The sequence below is a fragment of the Macaca fascicularis genome, chromosome 10, assembly GCF_037993035.2.
Source record: "Macaca fascicularis isolate 582-1 chromosome 10, T2T-MFA8v1.1".
Taxonomy (NCBI): Eukaryota; Metazoa; Chordata; class Mammalia; order Primates; family Cercopithecidae; genus Macaca; species Macaca fascicularis.
The window spans coordinates 35,437,061-35,453,510 of NC_088384.1; positions in this window are offsets into that span (position 1 = coordinate 35,437,061).

Sequence of the window (16,450 nt, forward strand, 5' to 3'; positions counted from 1 at the left end):
AATGTCTGTTCCTCTGAAGTAAGAGGTTAGGTCTGTTTGGATCACCAATATATTCCGACACTGAGCAATGAATGAATGAATGGATGGATGGATTTTTAAAAGACTCAAAGTGAAGGGAAATACTATATTGACCCAATGCTTGGCTGAGACTGGATGCATCTCCACCCAGGAGATCAAATCCAGGAATCTGGTGGGTCTGCTCTCCCACAGGTGAGGATGTTGCTGTCCTTGGAAATGGCTTCCGTCCAGCCGTGTGGAGGGTGGACGTGGTCCAGATTCTGGGAGAGCCCGGCTCAGCCTTGGGCCCCTCCCTGGGCCACTGCTGGTAAAAGAGCACACAGACTTTCCTTGCATAAGAGGGATGGGACATTGCAGTAGACAGCAGGAGAAGGCCACCTGTGTGGGCAGTTTCCCATAGGGGCTGGGCAGCAGCACCCTTGCGGGCGTAGCAGTGGTTGGGACAGCTCTCCCGGGACACTCCAGAGAGTGCTGGTTCAGTGCTAGTTGACAGCTCTGGCCTGGCACCAGCAAGTGGGCAGCGATGTCACCCAGGATCTTGCAGTTCCCGCATCGAAGGGGAAGCACAGCAATCTTTGGATGAGGTAGTGTGGCCGCTGGCTCAGGCCCCTGTCTGTTCAACACTCTTAGGGACAGCACCCACCTCGCTGGAGCAGCAGCTCTCTGCTGTCAGCCTGTGAGGGAACAGGAAGTAGTTGACCAGGTTCAAGTCAAAGCTGGAGCCCTGGAGACCACACAACGCTTTCACAGAGAGGGCAGTGGTGTCCCTGTGGGTCCCTGGTCCCAGGCCATTCTCCCCCTTTTTGTTCACCCCCTTCATTCACTTCTGTACCCTCAACAGCCCAGGGATGCCTGGCAATGTGGGTGCTCAAAGTTGACAGTAGATGAATGATACTTACAGCACGTGAAGGCCCCAGACTTAATGCAGTAGGTGGAATCACTGGAGAGAGAATTGGGCAGCACAGCACAGAATGGGGCTCTAGGGGGCCCTGCCATGGCCCCAGAGGCTCCATCATGAACCTGTGCTAGCATGGACAAAGGCTTAATAGCTTCTTCCATGAAGCAGGCTCTTGTAGTCACATGCAGGTGGGTCCTGGGGCAGGGAGGGTGTCACTGTGGGGGCCTGACCGGAGCTACCTTTCCACCCATGCCTCCCGCTGCACACACTTGGCAGCGGGAGGCTTGATCCAGGAAGGCAAAGAGCCACTGCAGCCTGGAAATAAAAGGCTGTGAGTTGTTCTCAAATGAAGCCAAGAGTGTTTGAAGCTTCACAAAAAAAGCAGGAGTGCCCAGGGTAAGCAAAGGCCCCGAAGGAGCCTCTACTCACCCATGGTCTCCAGGCCAAAGGCAGAACAGGCATTTCTAGTTCAAAGTGAGGCTGGAGGCATGGGACCCGGAGGAAGAGAAGGTGAACACTTGGCCCAGAGTGTCTGGGATTGGAAACACAGCAATGACCTTGGTTTGGAAAATAAGCGGTATAACAAGGTAACCCCTGAAGTCCCTTCCAGCTCTGACATCCCATAGCCCCAGGAGCCAAAGATTAGTGTGTCCTAAGGTCTTGTGGTACCAGGGTTCTAAGGCTGGGGCTCAGGTCTGCCACGGAGTTCATGTCAACATCATTCCAACCACAGCAGCCCCCATACCCCTTTCTCCATGGTTCCCCAGGAGAGAGCATCCACACCCCTGCAAAGCAGCAAGCTCCACCTCTGTCCCAGTCCACTGCTGCAGCTCCTGTTCAGGGGCGTGGCCCTAGAGCCGCCATGAGTTTTTCCACCCACACCACTTTCTCCCTGCTTCCCTGGGACAGGGCATTCAGACCTATGCAGAGCGGTGCCTCTGGCTCCAACTCCACCCCCAGTCCACTCCTGCAGCCCTGCTCAGCACCCTGGCCCTAGAGTCACCCAAAGTTATCCCCCTGCCTTCAAATGAGAAAGGCAGGCATCAGTATGAGAATTATGCTGACAGAAGAGGACATGGTGGTGTACACTGGCTTCTGATGGCAGAGGTGTGGTCCTATGGGAGACAGGAAGGAGATCCTCTTCATGCCCATATTCCCTGGAACAAGCTGATTTCCAGATCCCAGCTTTGTTTCTCTTCTCACTAGACAATCTGGAAAGATCAGTCATGCATTTCTCCAAACGGCCCACCGCACAGAATAGCACTTCTTAAAGTGTGGGCCACTCAGCTGTTTCAAGGCAATGTAAGTTCAGAAATGGAGGAAGCCTTTAGAAACCTGTAAAGCATTGTGATATTACCATGGCCACATAAACACAGGGTCTTTTTTTTTTTTTTTTTTTTTGGTAAGTCATTTTATTGTATTTTACAAAAGTAATGGTCTGCAGCAGACCAAAATTAGAAAAAAACAAGTCCTTCACCAGGAAGTTTGAGAAGAACAAGGAGCCGCAGCTTGGGAAGTCAGAGATCATAGCCAACCTCCTCCTCTGCTGAACCTGAAGTTCACAGAGGAGAAATTGCCTTGAGGTCATACTATAAACCTGGATCAAAGCTTACTTTCACAGAATCAAAGCTGAAATTTTGAGTGATTTTTAAGCAAGCCATAAAGTGAATAGGTAGCCATAGATAGTAAATACTGCGTTTGTTGCATTCAACAAAAACGTGTCTGAAACCAGAATGAATGGGAGCTCCACACAGGAGGACGCAGTCCACCACCATGGACTCATGGAGAAAAGTCAGTGATGTCAAGCAGCCAGCGAGGACCCCTCCTCCCGCCTACCCTTGTGCCCATCTTGAGTTCTTATCCCGTTGCTACCTACTACCTTGACAATGGCTTGAGGCCCTCTGGGGCCTTCACGTATCCACAGACCTCAGGGGATCATGTCAGCAATGCAAAGCAAGACCCACTCTCTCCAGCCCACATTCTCACTCCTTTCTACCATCTACCATTGACCATAGTGCGGAGAACCAAGGGCAGACAGGAAGTGCAAAATCAGCGTCTATTCAAAAACCACGAACAAGGCCTGAGGGATGCTGTTCACGCAGCATGGGGCACCCAGATTGATTAAAACGATATTGCCCGTATCTGACTTGGCCATGTGCTCAGGGCAGAAGCCAGTCAGCTCGCTCTCCTGTGAGGTCCAGGCCTCCTACCATAATTGCTGCTTAGTGTAATCCTCACTGGGAACATGAAAGTCCTGAGGAGGAAACAAGGCAAGGCAGTGGGCACCAGAATCAGCCCAGTAACTGGACTAGAAAACAGTCACCTCCTCTGGGAAGTCGTCTTCACTACATCCAACCTGGCTGGAGTCCTGAGAAACTGCCTACAAATGGTGCCAACAGCTTCTGCCTGCAAACACAGTCCAGCTTCTCATCTTGACATGAGGGCCTTTTATGTGACCTTTCACTTCGTACCACCTTAAAGTAATGCCCATTTTATCGATTAAATGACTGAGATTCAGATGGAGAAAAGAATTGGTCAGGTCACATGGCAGTGAATGAAGGATTCATAAGTTCCTACAGGAGCCCAGCAGCTACAGCCCTGGTCCATTGGCCAAATCCAGTGGCATCAAGACCTCGGTGTGAGCCCCCGTGCTCGTCCTCACTTGCTGTCTGGCCATGGTCAGTGAGCGTCTCTGACTCAACCTGTAAACCTCCCTGGGCCTGGATTTCCTCATCTCTCAGGTGAGGATATGTCTACCTTCTACTAGTTTGGCGTTCTATTCTTCCATGGTGCTTACCCGCAGTCATGTTCCTGCTTTCGTCTTCTACTTTTAGATTTGCAGAGTCAACTTGCAAGACAATTAGTCACCCCCTTGGGACATGATCCTACAGTCAGGTCAATGGGAGTGTGCTGGGGTTCTGTGGTATGGGTCCTTGGTCATGAGCAAGCTTTCCCCTCATTACCCTTTATCACATTATACAGCTGCACCTGCAGCAATATCACCAAGCACTAGTTCTAATAATGATATATTTTAAAGAAAACACCTAAGCACAATGTAGTGTTTCTTAATTGATTTAAGGAGCATTTATGACAGTTACTCTAGCCCTATTCTTGTCCTCAGATCCTGAGTACAGTGCCCTAGATTTGTACAAGATTCCACAGAGCTTCGAGCTGGCTTAACACCCAATACCCTCATCTCCCCAGTGCACGTCCTCTGACTACTGCAGAAGACGTTGCTCGAGCAGTGGTTTAACTCACTCATTTCCCAGGAGCATTTATTAGATAACATATCAGATTAGCCAATCACCTCCCACAGATGATTTAAAAAGATCAAAAGAGCTGCCAGAGGGGAGATAACAGCATCTTCTCTCTTAGTCCCTCTTTTTTTCTTGTAATTCTGCCCTATCCAGTTTTTCCTCACCCCACACACAATATCAACAAATAGGGACAGAAAGGCAGACGGATGGACAGAACCTATACACACACACATATGCATACAGAGAGAGAGAGAGAGAGAGAGAGAGAGAGAGAGAGAGAGAGGGAAAAATATTCACAACAGAAAAAAGATTATCGAATGCCATTTTCCCCCATAGAATGGAACTTCATACTTTTAAGAAAATAAAACAATTCCCCAAATTACTCTTAAGCTCCTAATGCTTCTGGAAATTTACATATGATGGCCCCCTGAGCAAGCTCTGCTGCTCCCAGAGAAACTGGCATAGCCTGATGCATGTGCCTTGGTACAAGCACTTCCCAGAGCTTGTGTGCAACGGAACATATATCCAAACCATAATGTGCTTTTAGAACACATGTGGAAGAATTTCATAAACAGTAAAATCCTATACTTTTCTGTCTTGACTCTCAAACTGGCTTGTTGGCAAGTGGTATGTAAAGCCACAGGAAAAATGTAGCACTTTTTCCTGGAGCTATATTCTCTAATATTCAACAAAGAAAAATATGCATTTATGTTAAAACAAGTGTTTATAATTATGAACTACATGCCTGAGTCTTTTTGTCTAACTTTAATTTACAATCAGGGTATATGTGTAGGTTTGTTACCTGGGTATATTGTATGGTGCTGAGGTTCGGAACACGAGTGAATCCATCACCCAGGTAGTGAACCTAGAGACCCATAGGTAGTTTTTATTAACCCTTACACCCCTCCCTCTCTCCTTGCTCTTGTATTCCCAAAAGTCTATTGCTCCTATTTTTATTACCATGCATACCCAATGTTTAGCTCCCACTTATAAGTGAGAACATGTGATATTTGATTTTCTGTTTCTGCATTTGTTTGTTTAGGATGATGGTTTCCAGCTGCATCCAAGTGGCAGCAAAGGGCTTGATTTCATTCTTTTTTTATAGGTGTGTAGTACTCCATAGTGTATATGTGCCACGTTTTATTTATTCCACCCATAATTGATGGGCACCTGGGTTCATTCCACGTCTTTGCTATTGTTAAAAAAAAAAAAAACAAAAAAAAAACTACCGTTGAATGGTAGTTCTAAGTTCTCTGAGAAATTTCCACACTGCTCTCCACAGTGACTGAACTGATTTAAATTCCCATCAACCGTATATACCCACTCCTTTTTCAACAACCTCATCAATCTGTTATTTTTGGACTTTTTAGTAATAGCCATTCCGACTGGTGTGAGATGATACCTCTTTATGGTTTTGATTTGCATTTCTCTGGTAATTAGTGATGATAAGCATTTTTTTCATGAATATTCTTGTATGTCTTTTTTTGAGAAGTGGCTGTTTATGTCCTTTGCTGCCTTTTTAATGGGGTTATTTGCTTTTTGCTTGTTCAAGTGTTTAAATTACTTATAGATTCTGGATACTTGACTTTTGTTGAATGCATGGTTTGCAAATACCTTCTTCCATTATGTGGGTTGTCTGTTTACTTCCTTGATAGTTTCCTTTGCTGTGGAGAAGCTCTTTAGTTAATTAAGTCTCACTTGTTAATTTTTGTTTTTGTAGCAATTGCTTTTGAGGACATAGCCACAATTATTTGCCCAGGCTTATATTTAGAAGGATATTTCCTAGGTTTTCTTATAGGATTTTGATTAGTTTGAGATCTTTCACTTAAGTCTTTAATACATCTTGAATTAATTTTTGTATGTGATGATAGGTAGGTGTGATGTTTAATAATGAGTGTCAACTTGACTGAATTGAAGGATGCAAAGTATTGTTCCTTGGTGTGTCTGTGAGGGTGTTGCCAGAAAAGATTAACATTTGAGTCTGTGGGCTGAAAGAGGCAGACCCACCCTCAATCTGCGTGGGCACCATCTAATCAGCTGCCAGTGCAGCTAGGATAAAAGCAGACAGAGGAACATGGAAGGACTAGACTGGCTGAGTCTTCTGGCCTTCATCTGTCTCCCAGGCTGGCTGCTTCCTGTCCTTGAATACTGGACTCCGAATTCTCCAGCTTTTGGACTCTTGGACTTACACCAGTGGTTTGCCAGGGGCCCTCGGGCCTTCAGCCACAGACTGAAGGCTGCCCCGTCAGCTTCCCTACTTTTTAGGTTTGGAGACTAGGGCTGGCTTTTTTGCTTCTCAGTTTGCAGACGACTTATTGTGGAACTTCACCTCATTATTGTGTGACTTAACAATCCTTAATAAACTCCCTTTCATATGTACATCTATCCTACTAGTCCTGTCCCTCTAGAGAAAGCTGACTAATGCAATAGGGATCCAGTTTTATTCTTCTGCATATGCGTAGCCAGTTACTCGGGACCATTTATTAAATAGAGAGTCCTTTCCCCATTGCCTATTTTTGTTGACTTTGTTGAAGATCAGGTGGTTGTAGGTATGCAGCTTTATTTCTGGCTTTTATATTTTGTTCCATTGGTCTTTGTATCCACTTTTGTACCAGTCAGTATTAGGTTACTGTGTCCCCATAGCATAGTTTGAAGTTGGGTAGTGTGATGCCTCCCACTTTTTTGTTTTGTTTTCTGTTCTGTTTTGTATTCTTTTTTTTTGCTTAGGCTTACTTTGACTCTTCAGGGATTTTTTGTTGTTGTTGTTGCTGTAGTTGTTGTTCCAAATGGATTTTAGAATAATTCTTCTAATTCTGTGAAAAATGATGTTGGTAGTTTGATGGGAATAACATTGAATCTGTAAGTTCCTTTGGGAAGTATGATCATTTTAACGATGTTGCTTCTTGTATAAGCATGGGATGTTTTTCCATTTATTTGTGTCATTTCTGATTTCTTTCAGCAGTGTTTTGTAATTCGCCATAAAGTAATCTTTCACCTCCTTGCTTAGCTGAGTCTCTGAGGTACAATGAGATTGTAGAGAGACTCTGAGCTCATGTCAGGCTGCTTTGGGTCAGTCCCCTACTCTGATATCAAGTAGTTTGGTGGAAATGTGGAGATGCCCAGGTCTGCTGGATGATGCAGAATGACTCAGCCTAGTTTTCAGAGCACTGCTCTCTGCTGATCTTTTTGATCTTCCCTACACTCTGCCGACACACTACTGCCAAACTGAAATTGGGTATTTCCACTTCTGTGCCTTTTCTTCTGACTCATCTGGAGCGACCCCCTCTTGCCAGTTCCTGTCTGTCAAGTCCTAACTGCTAGATCTCTTCTCTATGATGCTTTCCAGAATCTTCTCAAGTTGGCTCCCTAAGCTATCTGTACCTGTATTATAAAGTTTAACTCCATGCACCTGCTAGTAATAAGTATTTGCAGATCATCTTATCACCTAGATCAGACCTTTTGTACCCAGAGTGCAACACCCATGTCTCACTCGTCTTGGGTTTCCCTCAGTGCCCAGTACAGGGCCATGCTCCCTCCTCTTTGTTCATACTTATATTATAGCATTCTTCACACTGCAGTAATGCTTTTATGATATTCTCTCATTCACTGCAGACATGTACTGGGTACAGAGGACAAAGAGCTCAAAACAATGTGGTCCCTGCCCACCAGAAACTCACAGTCTACCAGGAAACAAACAGTAACAGTCTCAGAAGCTCAGAGCTCTTTATTTTTCTCCTTTTTGATGCCAAAACCTTGGGCTACATTTCCAACAAATGGAAGTCCTGTCTCCTCTGTTCATCCACCTGTGGTGACAGGGAGCTCAGGAGGTATCTAGGCAGCCTATTCCATTTTAAGTAGCTCTGACTATTAAACAACTCTGTCTCTTGTGAAGTTTGAAAAGCTGAGAAGTTCCAAGTAGATACCAGATGTTTTGTTTGTTTGTTGCATCTGCCAATTCATGGTAAATTGGCCCTTAGTGTGTTTGGCAATTTTTGCTTTATAAACTAATTTTTAGTATGTAGCTAAACTTGCAAGACAGTAAGGGAGAATCACCAGGGGTCAAAAAGGAAGAGAAAACTGAATTCCAGAACAGTAAGTCGGAAATGATGCTCTTTTTTTCTGCAATGTGGTGGTAGGGTACATGAGTGAACTTAAGTGTGTACCAAACTGTAAACTAGGTAAAGAAGTGTTTGAAAATACTTCTTTAAACATTTTGGGTGCCATATGGACGTAAAGCTTGAATGTGCTGAAGTGTGGTATTTTAGAGCATTGTAATGTATGGTGAAGTGTTTGTGCATACATACATGCATAAAAGATGATTATAATAATGTTGCTTAAAAATGTTTTGTTAACAGTGCCTATTTAGTGATTATATGATTACCTAACTGTAAACTAAATGATCAAGTGTTTACATATACTTCTTTAAACATACGACTTACCATTAAGGTTAAAAACTTAGCTTTATCAAGTTATTTCAACACATGTATATAATGTGTGCAGTGAAGTGTTTTTAGATAGGTGTTTAAAAATAGAATCAAATAATGTGTGAAAGTTTATAAATTGTGTAATTCTTGTTATGCTCAACTAAATCAGACTCTAGGGACCAGGGGGTGAAAGCACTAAGGGAACATAGCACTTGCTCCAAGAATTTTATTTTCCACAAGTCCAGCTGCTGAAATGGCCTGCTGTCAGCCTAAGACCGGTTTTACCTAGTGACTGATGAAACTTCCTGCTTTGACACCAAGACCAGTTTTACCTGCCACCATCACTCACCAATCAGAGCTTTCCAGCTCCCAAAAGCTTCTCTAGTGCCCATGAGCCTTCTTTCAAAACAATATGTAATGTTTCTTTTTAAAATAAAACCCCCAAACTTCTCTTTGTTCTTCAGATATACCAAAGACCACCTGTGTATATGTCCTGAATTGCAACTGTTGCTTCCAAAAATAAAACGTTAAATTTAGAAATTCATCCTTTATTTTGACATCGACAAATGTTACTGAAAAGTTGTATCATTACTGTGTTAATTCACTGATTTTAGGTGTTTACCACATGTGAGATGGGTCTCTTGAAGACAGCAGATGGTTGGGCCTTTTATTTTTTATCCAACTTGCCAGTGTATGCATTTTAAGTCTGGTGTTTAGACAATTTACATCTAAGATTAGTATTTATATGTTAGATTTTGATCCTTCCATCATGTTGTTAGCTGGATGTTTTATAGACTTGATTATCTAGTTGCTTAATGGTGTCTGTGGGCTATGTGTTTAAAGTGAACTTTTGTGGTAGCAGGTATTGTTCTTTCACTTCCATGTTTAGCATGTTCTTAAGAACCTCTTATAAGGTTTGTCTACTGGTAACAAATTCCCTTAGTGTTTTTTTGTTGGGAATGATTTTATTTCTCCTTTGTTTATGAAGCTTAGTTTGTTGGGGTATTAAATACTTGGTTGGAATTTCTTCTCTTTCAGGATGCTGAAAATAGCATCTGCAATTTCTTCTGTCATGTAAGGTTTCTGCTGAGAATTCTGCTGCTAGTCTGATGGGGTTCCCTTTGTAAGTGATCTGCCTCTTCTCTTTAGCTGCCTTTAAGATTTTTTTCTTTTGCTTTCACCTGAATGAATCTAATGACCTATGTGCCTTTTGCATGGTCATAGTATCTCACAGGGATTCTCTCAATTTTTTGAATTTGCATGTCAACCTTTCTAGTGAGATAGGGGAATTTTTCATGGACTATAACCTCAAACATGGTTTTGAGGTTGCTTACGTTCTGTCCTTGTTTCTTAGCAATGCCAGTGGGTTGTAGTTTTGGTCTCCTTACACAATCCCATATTTCTCAGATATTTTGTTCATTGACTAAGATTCTTTTTTCTTTATTTTTCTCTGACTGAGTTGATTCAAAGAACCAGTCTTCAAGCTCTGACGTTCTTACCTCAGCTTGCCTATACTGCTGTTAATGTTTCCAACTAGAAATCTAAAGCTATTCTAAAATTAAAATTCTATCTTAAAAAATGACTATATAGGCTGGAGGCAGTGGCTCACGCCTGTAATCCCAGCACTTTGGGAGGCTGAGAAGGGCAGATCGCCAGGTCAGGAGATCGAGACCATCCTGGCTAACACGGTGAAACCCCATCTCTACTAAAAATACAAAAAAGTAGCCAGGCGTGGTGGCGGGCGCCTGTAGTCCCAGCTACTTGGGAGGCTGAGGCAGGAGAATGGTGTGTACCTGGGAGGCAGAGCTTGCAGTGAGCTGAGATCGTGCCACTGCATTCCAGCCTAGGCCACAGAGTGAGACTCCATCTCAAAAAATAAAAATAAAAATAAAAATAGAAATGACTATATATGCATATCCAGCCAGTGTTTAAAGCAATCCATCCATACAACTAACAGACATCTTCTATCCCAATTTTATGATGGTTTTGCTAGAGGGGCAAAATATACTCAGAAACCAAATTATTTGATTTCATTAAACCCATTCTTCTTCAAGTCAGAAGCCCTTATTCCATGTTTTCAAAATTCATGATATTGTGAGGATTATGAAAAAATATGAAAGCAAATTAAAGTGGTCAAAGGGAAAGTGTTCACGAAAATGTTATTAGCAAAACAATCTATCTATAAAAATGTGAACATATTTTAATAACCTTGAACATGGCAGGAAGAGTTGTAATATAAAAAGAGATTTACATGTGCAAAAGCTGACGGAAAAAGTTTCAGCTTCAAGCATTAACGTCTTAGTTCACAAATCTGAAGGAAAATAAAGAGAAAATAAAGGTACTAAGAGATATGAAAAAAATATATAAGAATAAATATTTCTTTTATGAATCCTTGTGAATATATGACAGCATAGAAGCTACAGAAAACCAGTTTACTGTTTGAAAAATGAATGTTAGTTCAGAAGTACCAATATGGCATTTTCAAGTCAGTGGAAAATAAGTGTACAGTGTTTATGCAATAATTTAGAGTATCCTCACTGCATTAAAAGGGATTTTAGAACATAACTTTTCTTACTGAAGCACATTTTATAGCTCTGAAAATGTAAGGTGTTTTGACAATGAATTAGGAAGATTATCAAATACATAACAATAAATTACACTTAATCAAATTAAAACCTTTTTTATTATTATACTTTAAGTTCTAGGGTACATGTGCATAACGTGCAGGTTTGTTACATATGTATACTTGTGCCACGTTGCTGTGCTGCACCCATCAACTCGTCAGCACCCATCAACTCGTCCTTTACATCAGGTATAACTCCCAATGCAATCCCTCCCCCCTCCCCATGATAGGCCCCGGTGTGTGATGTTCCCCTTCCCGAGTCCAAGTGATCTCATTGTTCAGTTTCCACCTGTGAGTGAGAACATGCGGTGTTTGGTTTTCTGAGAATGATGGTTTCCAGCTGCATCCATGTCCCTACAAATGACACAAACTCATCCTTTTTTATGGCTGCATAGTATTCCATGGTGTATATGTGCCACATTTTCTTAATCCAGTCTGTCACTGATAGACCTTTGGGTTGATTCCAAGTTTTTGCTATTGTGAATAGTGCCACAATGAACATATGTGTGCATGTGTCTTTATAGCAGCATGATTTATAATCTTTTGGGTATATACCCAGTAATGGGATGGCTGGGTCATATGGTACTTCTAGTTCTAGATCCTTCAGGAATCACCATACTGTTTTCCATAATGGTTGAACTAGTTTACAATCCCACCAACAGTGTAAAAGTGTTCCTATTTCTCCACATCCTCTCCAGCACCTGTTGTTTCCTGACTTTTTAATGGTTGCCATTCTAACTGTTGTGAGATGGTATCACGCCATTCTAACTGGTGTGAGATGGTTTTGATTTGCATTTCTCTGATGGCCAGTGATGATGAGCATTTTTCACGTGTCTCTTGGCTGTATGCATGTCTTCTTTTGAGAATTGTCTGTTCATATCACTTGCCCACTTTTTGATGGGGTTGTTTGTTTTTTTCTTGTAAATTTGTTTGAGTTCTTTGTAGGTTCTGGATATTAGCCCTTTGTCACATGAGTAGATTGCAAAAATTTTCTCCCATTCTGTAGGTTGCCTGTTCACTCTGATGGTAGTTTCTTTTGCTGTGCAGAAGCTCTTTAGTTTAATTAGATCCCATTTGTCAATTTTGGCTTTTGTTGACTTTGCTTTTGGTGTTTTAGACATGAAGTCCTTGCCCATGCCTATGTCCTGAGTGGTATTACCTAGGTAAAACCTCTTTTTACATAGTATATTGGAAAGTATTTGTTCTTGTGCTCTAAATGATACATGGTTGATTAAAATTTAAGTGATATTCATCTTAAACTGTGCTTGAGATGTGAACTAGATTTAATACATACAAAATTCTTATTTCCCCATTCAATTTAATAAAAATTCCAAAAGGTCATTTACTTTTCAAAAAGAAACTCGTTGCAATAATTCCCTATTGAGGACCAGAAATCCCAAAGCATTAGTTATGGATATAGAGCTTTCAAGTTTCTAGGTCACCGAATGGAATCTGAAACCAACCCCATGGTGACTAAAGGGTATTGTCAGGAAAAACTGTTAAATGACCTTTATCAAATGGTCTCAGTAGGAGACAGGTGTCCACTGTTGCTGACCATCTGAGTTTAAAAGCAAGAACATAAAAGGGGATGATTGCCCCTAAAAAAATTATCTCCAGGGATTTGATTTAGGTCAGACATTGAGGTTGGACAAGTCTATGGCACAGTGAGTTAACATAATCTCATCCACCCCACTCTCCATACATACCTCAACCAACAACCCCCCAACACACACACACACACACACACACACACACACACACACACACACACACATACACACTCTGCATAAGCTTTCTGAAAAGGTGTTTACTATAAAAATGATTCAAGGAGGCCGGGCGCGGTGGCTCACGCCTGTAATCCCAGCACTTTGGGAGGCCGAGGCGGGCGGATCACAAGGTCAGGAGATCGAGACCACGGTGAAACCCCGTCTCTACTAAAAATACAAAAAATTAGCCGGGCGCGGTTGTGGGTGCCTGTAGTCCCAGCTACTCGGGAGGCTGAGGCAGGAGAATGGCGTGAACCCGGGAGGCGGAGCTTGCAGTGAGCCGAGATTGCGCCACTGCACTCCAGCCTGGGCAACAAAGCGAGACTCCGTCTCAAAAAAAAAAAAAAAAAAAAAAAAGATTCAAGGAAAGGGAGAAGTATTACTTTTTCCTTGGAAAGAAAAAGCTAAATTTTCTCAAACGGTATTAGAATTTGGATCAACGGATAGAAAAGGAGGATATAGTAAAGACATATGTAAAAAATAAAATGTGTACATGAAAGAAACAGATTTTGAAATTATGAAGATCAACGCTGAACTTATTTTGAAATAGCTTCAAATTGCAGTTTCATTAGTTGAGTTTTCATTGGTTTGGGAAATGTGGGCTATTGTCAAGATATGTCTAGAAAGCTTTGGTGGGTAGGGAAGTTATATAACGTTCGACTGGAGAGAGTAGGAAGAACAGAGGGCCAAGTGCAAAATGAATTATGAAATGAAATCAAATATGTTTCATTTGTTACTGTAATAAATTATTTTCATAATCAGAAAATGAAATTGAATTTTTAGATTTACTATCAAACTCAAATATCAATAAAATTTCTGTACCAATTTTGGGAGCGAGGTAGTGGTTACAGCTCTCCCCATCTCTCCATCACCTGACCAAGAGAAAGAACAAATTCAAGGCACAGTCTGTGTTACTCATTTTGACCACAATCAGTATGGAGACTTGTGTGTGGTATTGAAATCAACTTTCTATGGAGCATGTAATTTTAGCTAAGCTCCTTCTTTGAAAAATGTGCTTTAAAAAATTAAGGCTGCAGTACAAGGACATGAGAGTGAGATGGGGAAAGAGAGCCTGTGGTTGATGAAATGCAAATGAGGCTTGGCTCAGACAGCTGGCTGCTTTGGGATGCCATGGGTGATAAATGGTTCTTAAAACATGAGCAGGCATTAGACTCCTGATTCAGTGTCAGACTGGCAAAAAGAGCAGTAGTAGTACATGCTTCCTTTAATTAATGCAACACTACTGCATTAGTCCGGATACTGTTGATAAATGGGAAAGAACTGGTATCAGAGGTAATATCAGAAATCTTTCAACCTTGAAGCTGGGATGTGTTGGGCAAAAGCTGCAATGTCGTAAGAAGTTTGATTGAATTTGTAATGTACCAGTGCACCATGACAAAAATGGGGAGATAGCATAGTCAGGACTGGGAAAGGTTGTGATCAGTGAGAGAGAATAAGTGATTACACAGCCGGGAGGAGTTTGAAAACAGACAAAGGACAAGGCCGGGTGCTGTGGCTAACGCCTGTAATGCCAGCACTTTGGGAGGCCGAGGTGGGTGGATCACGAGGTCAGGACATCGAGACCATCCTGGCTAACACGGTGAAACCCCATCTCTACTAAAAAATACAAAACATTAGCTGGGCGCGGTGGTGGGCGCCTGTAGTCCCAGTTACTCAGGAGACTGAGGCAGGAGAATGGCGTGAATGCAGGAGGCGGAGCTTGCAGTGAGCCGAGATTGCACCACTGCACACCAGCCTGGGTGACAGAGCAAAGACTCCATCTCAAAAAAGAAAAAAAGAAAAAGAAAAAAAAAAAAAAAGAAACAGACAAAGGACAAGCAAATAGAGAAGGGGAAAGCAGTCACTACCGTAATTTGAACAGTAAAACTCACAGGAACTTTGAAGTGGAGAGGAGTGTAGTCTTTATTTGGTCCTTGGGGATTTGTCAGAGCTGGAGGATGCGCACAACAAACAATTTAGAGTGCTCTGAAATGTGGTCTGACAGCATATACCTTGTAGTTATGTCTACACTTTGTGCTTGATCCAAACATATGTATTTGGGGGGCAATATCTGACTGATACCTTTTAAACACACACGCATGATGTTTTATAGAAAATACATCTGGGCCTGGCTACATTTCCAGAGTGTCCCATTTCTCTTCGTTCCAATTTCCACCTAGAAATCAAGTCAAATCTTTGAGATGACACTAATGTTGTAAAGATGCTGCATCAAAAGAAGGTTTTTTAAAGTAGATAAGCCATTCAGTAATTTTCTACAACAGGTGAATGACAGAAGCATTGACCTCAAATTTCACAGTGGACCCCAGTGAGAATTCCCTGAAATCATGTCTCTTTTCCCATTTGTTAAGCACAATCACAGTACTACAACCACAGCCACAACTATAGCTACACGATTTCCTCACATGATCAGCTGTACTTTCCTGCTCTAGTCTAACATCTTCCAGCCATGCCTTCCTACAGCACTCTACAGCAAGGGTCAGCAAACATTTTCTAAACTCAACCAGATAGTAAGTATGTTAAGTTTTATGTGCTGTAATGTCTCTCGCAACTGCTCACCTCTGCCAGTGTAGAGCAAAAGCAGCAGTAGGCAATATATAATGACAGATATGGCTGTCTTCTTCAGTGAAGCTTAATAAAAAGTGGCAGCAGGCTAGATTTGGCTTATGGGGTATGGTTTGTTAATCCATGGTGGAACACTTAAAATTTCCATGGTTACTTTAACTGGAAAAGTGAGTCTTGCCTGTTATATTTTACCTCTTCCAGCAGGGCATACAGAGAGGAGCGAGTCAGAACACTTCTTCTTGACTTTTATATACTCAGAAGTATACTGGTGTGTTACTACGGTACATCATAGATAGTATTCTCTCCTTTCCTTTTGGTTCTCATCTTTTGTCCTAGATTAATAGAGAACATCAAGTACCGTTTTCAGATAGAAAAACTAACAAGCCACTTAATATCACTCTTTCCTGCCTCTTAACATTAGTGTTGAACTTTTCTTATGCACAGACAGCAAAGATGTTTCAACACTTCTGTAAGCTTCTCCTATCAGACATTGTGTTTCATTTCATCATCTGCAAAAAGCAGGGGAAAGAGTTTACAATTTTGTGTTGGTTATCAACTGCAGCATCACAAACCACCCCACAGCTCAAAACAAATAATCATTTATCCTTTCAGCTCAAGTATCTGGAAACATCTAAGACCAAGCTGATCTAGGTTGAACCTAGTTGGGGTTGACTGAACTTGTGCTTCTGCAGTTTACTGACTGGAGGGAGCTCTATTCTTTACTGGCTTGCATTGGGCAAATTATCTAATGAGGATCTGCACCACCTTTCTTTCATCTTCCTGCAACCAAGAGACTAGCTGAGATATGTTTGTCTCGCGGTAGTGAAAGAGGCACAAATCAAGTCTAATTATGCAAACTCCATTTAAGCCTTTGCTTGTGT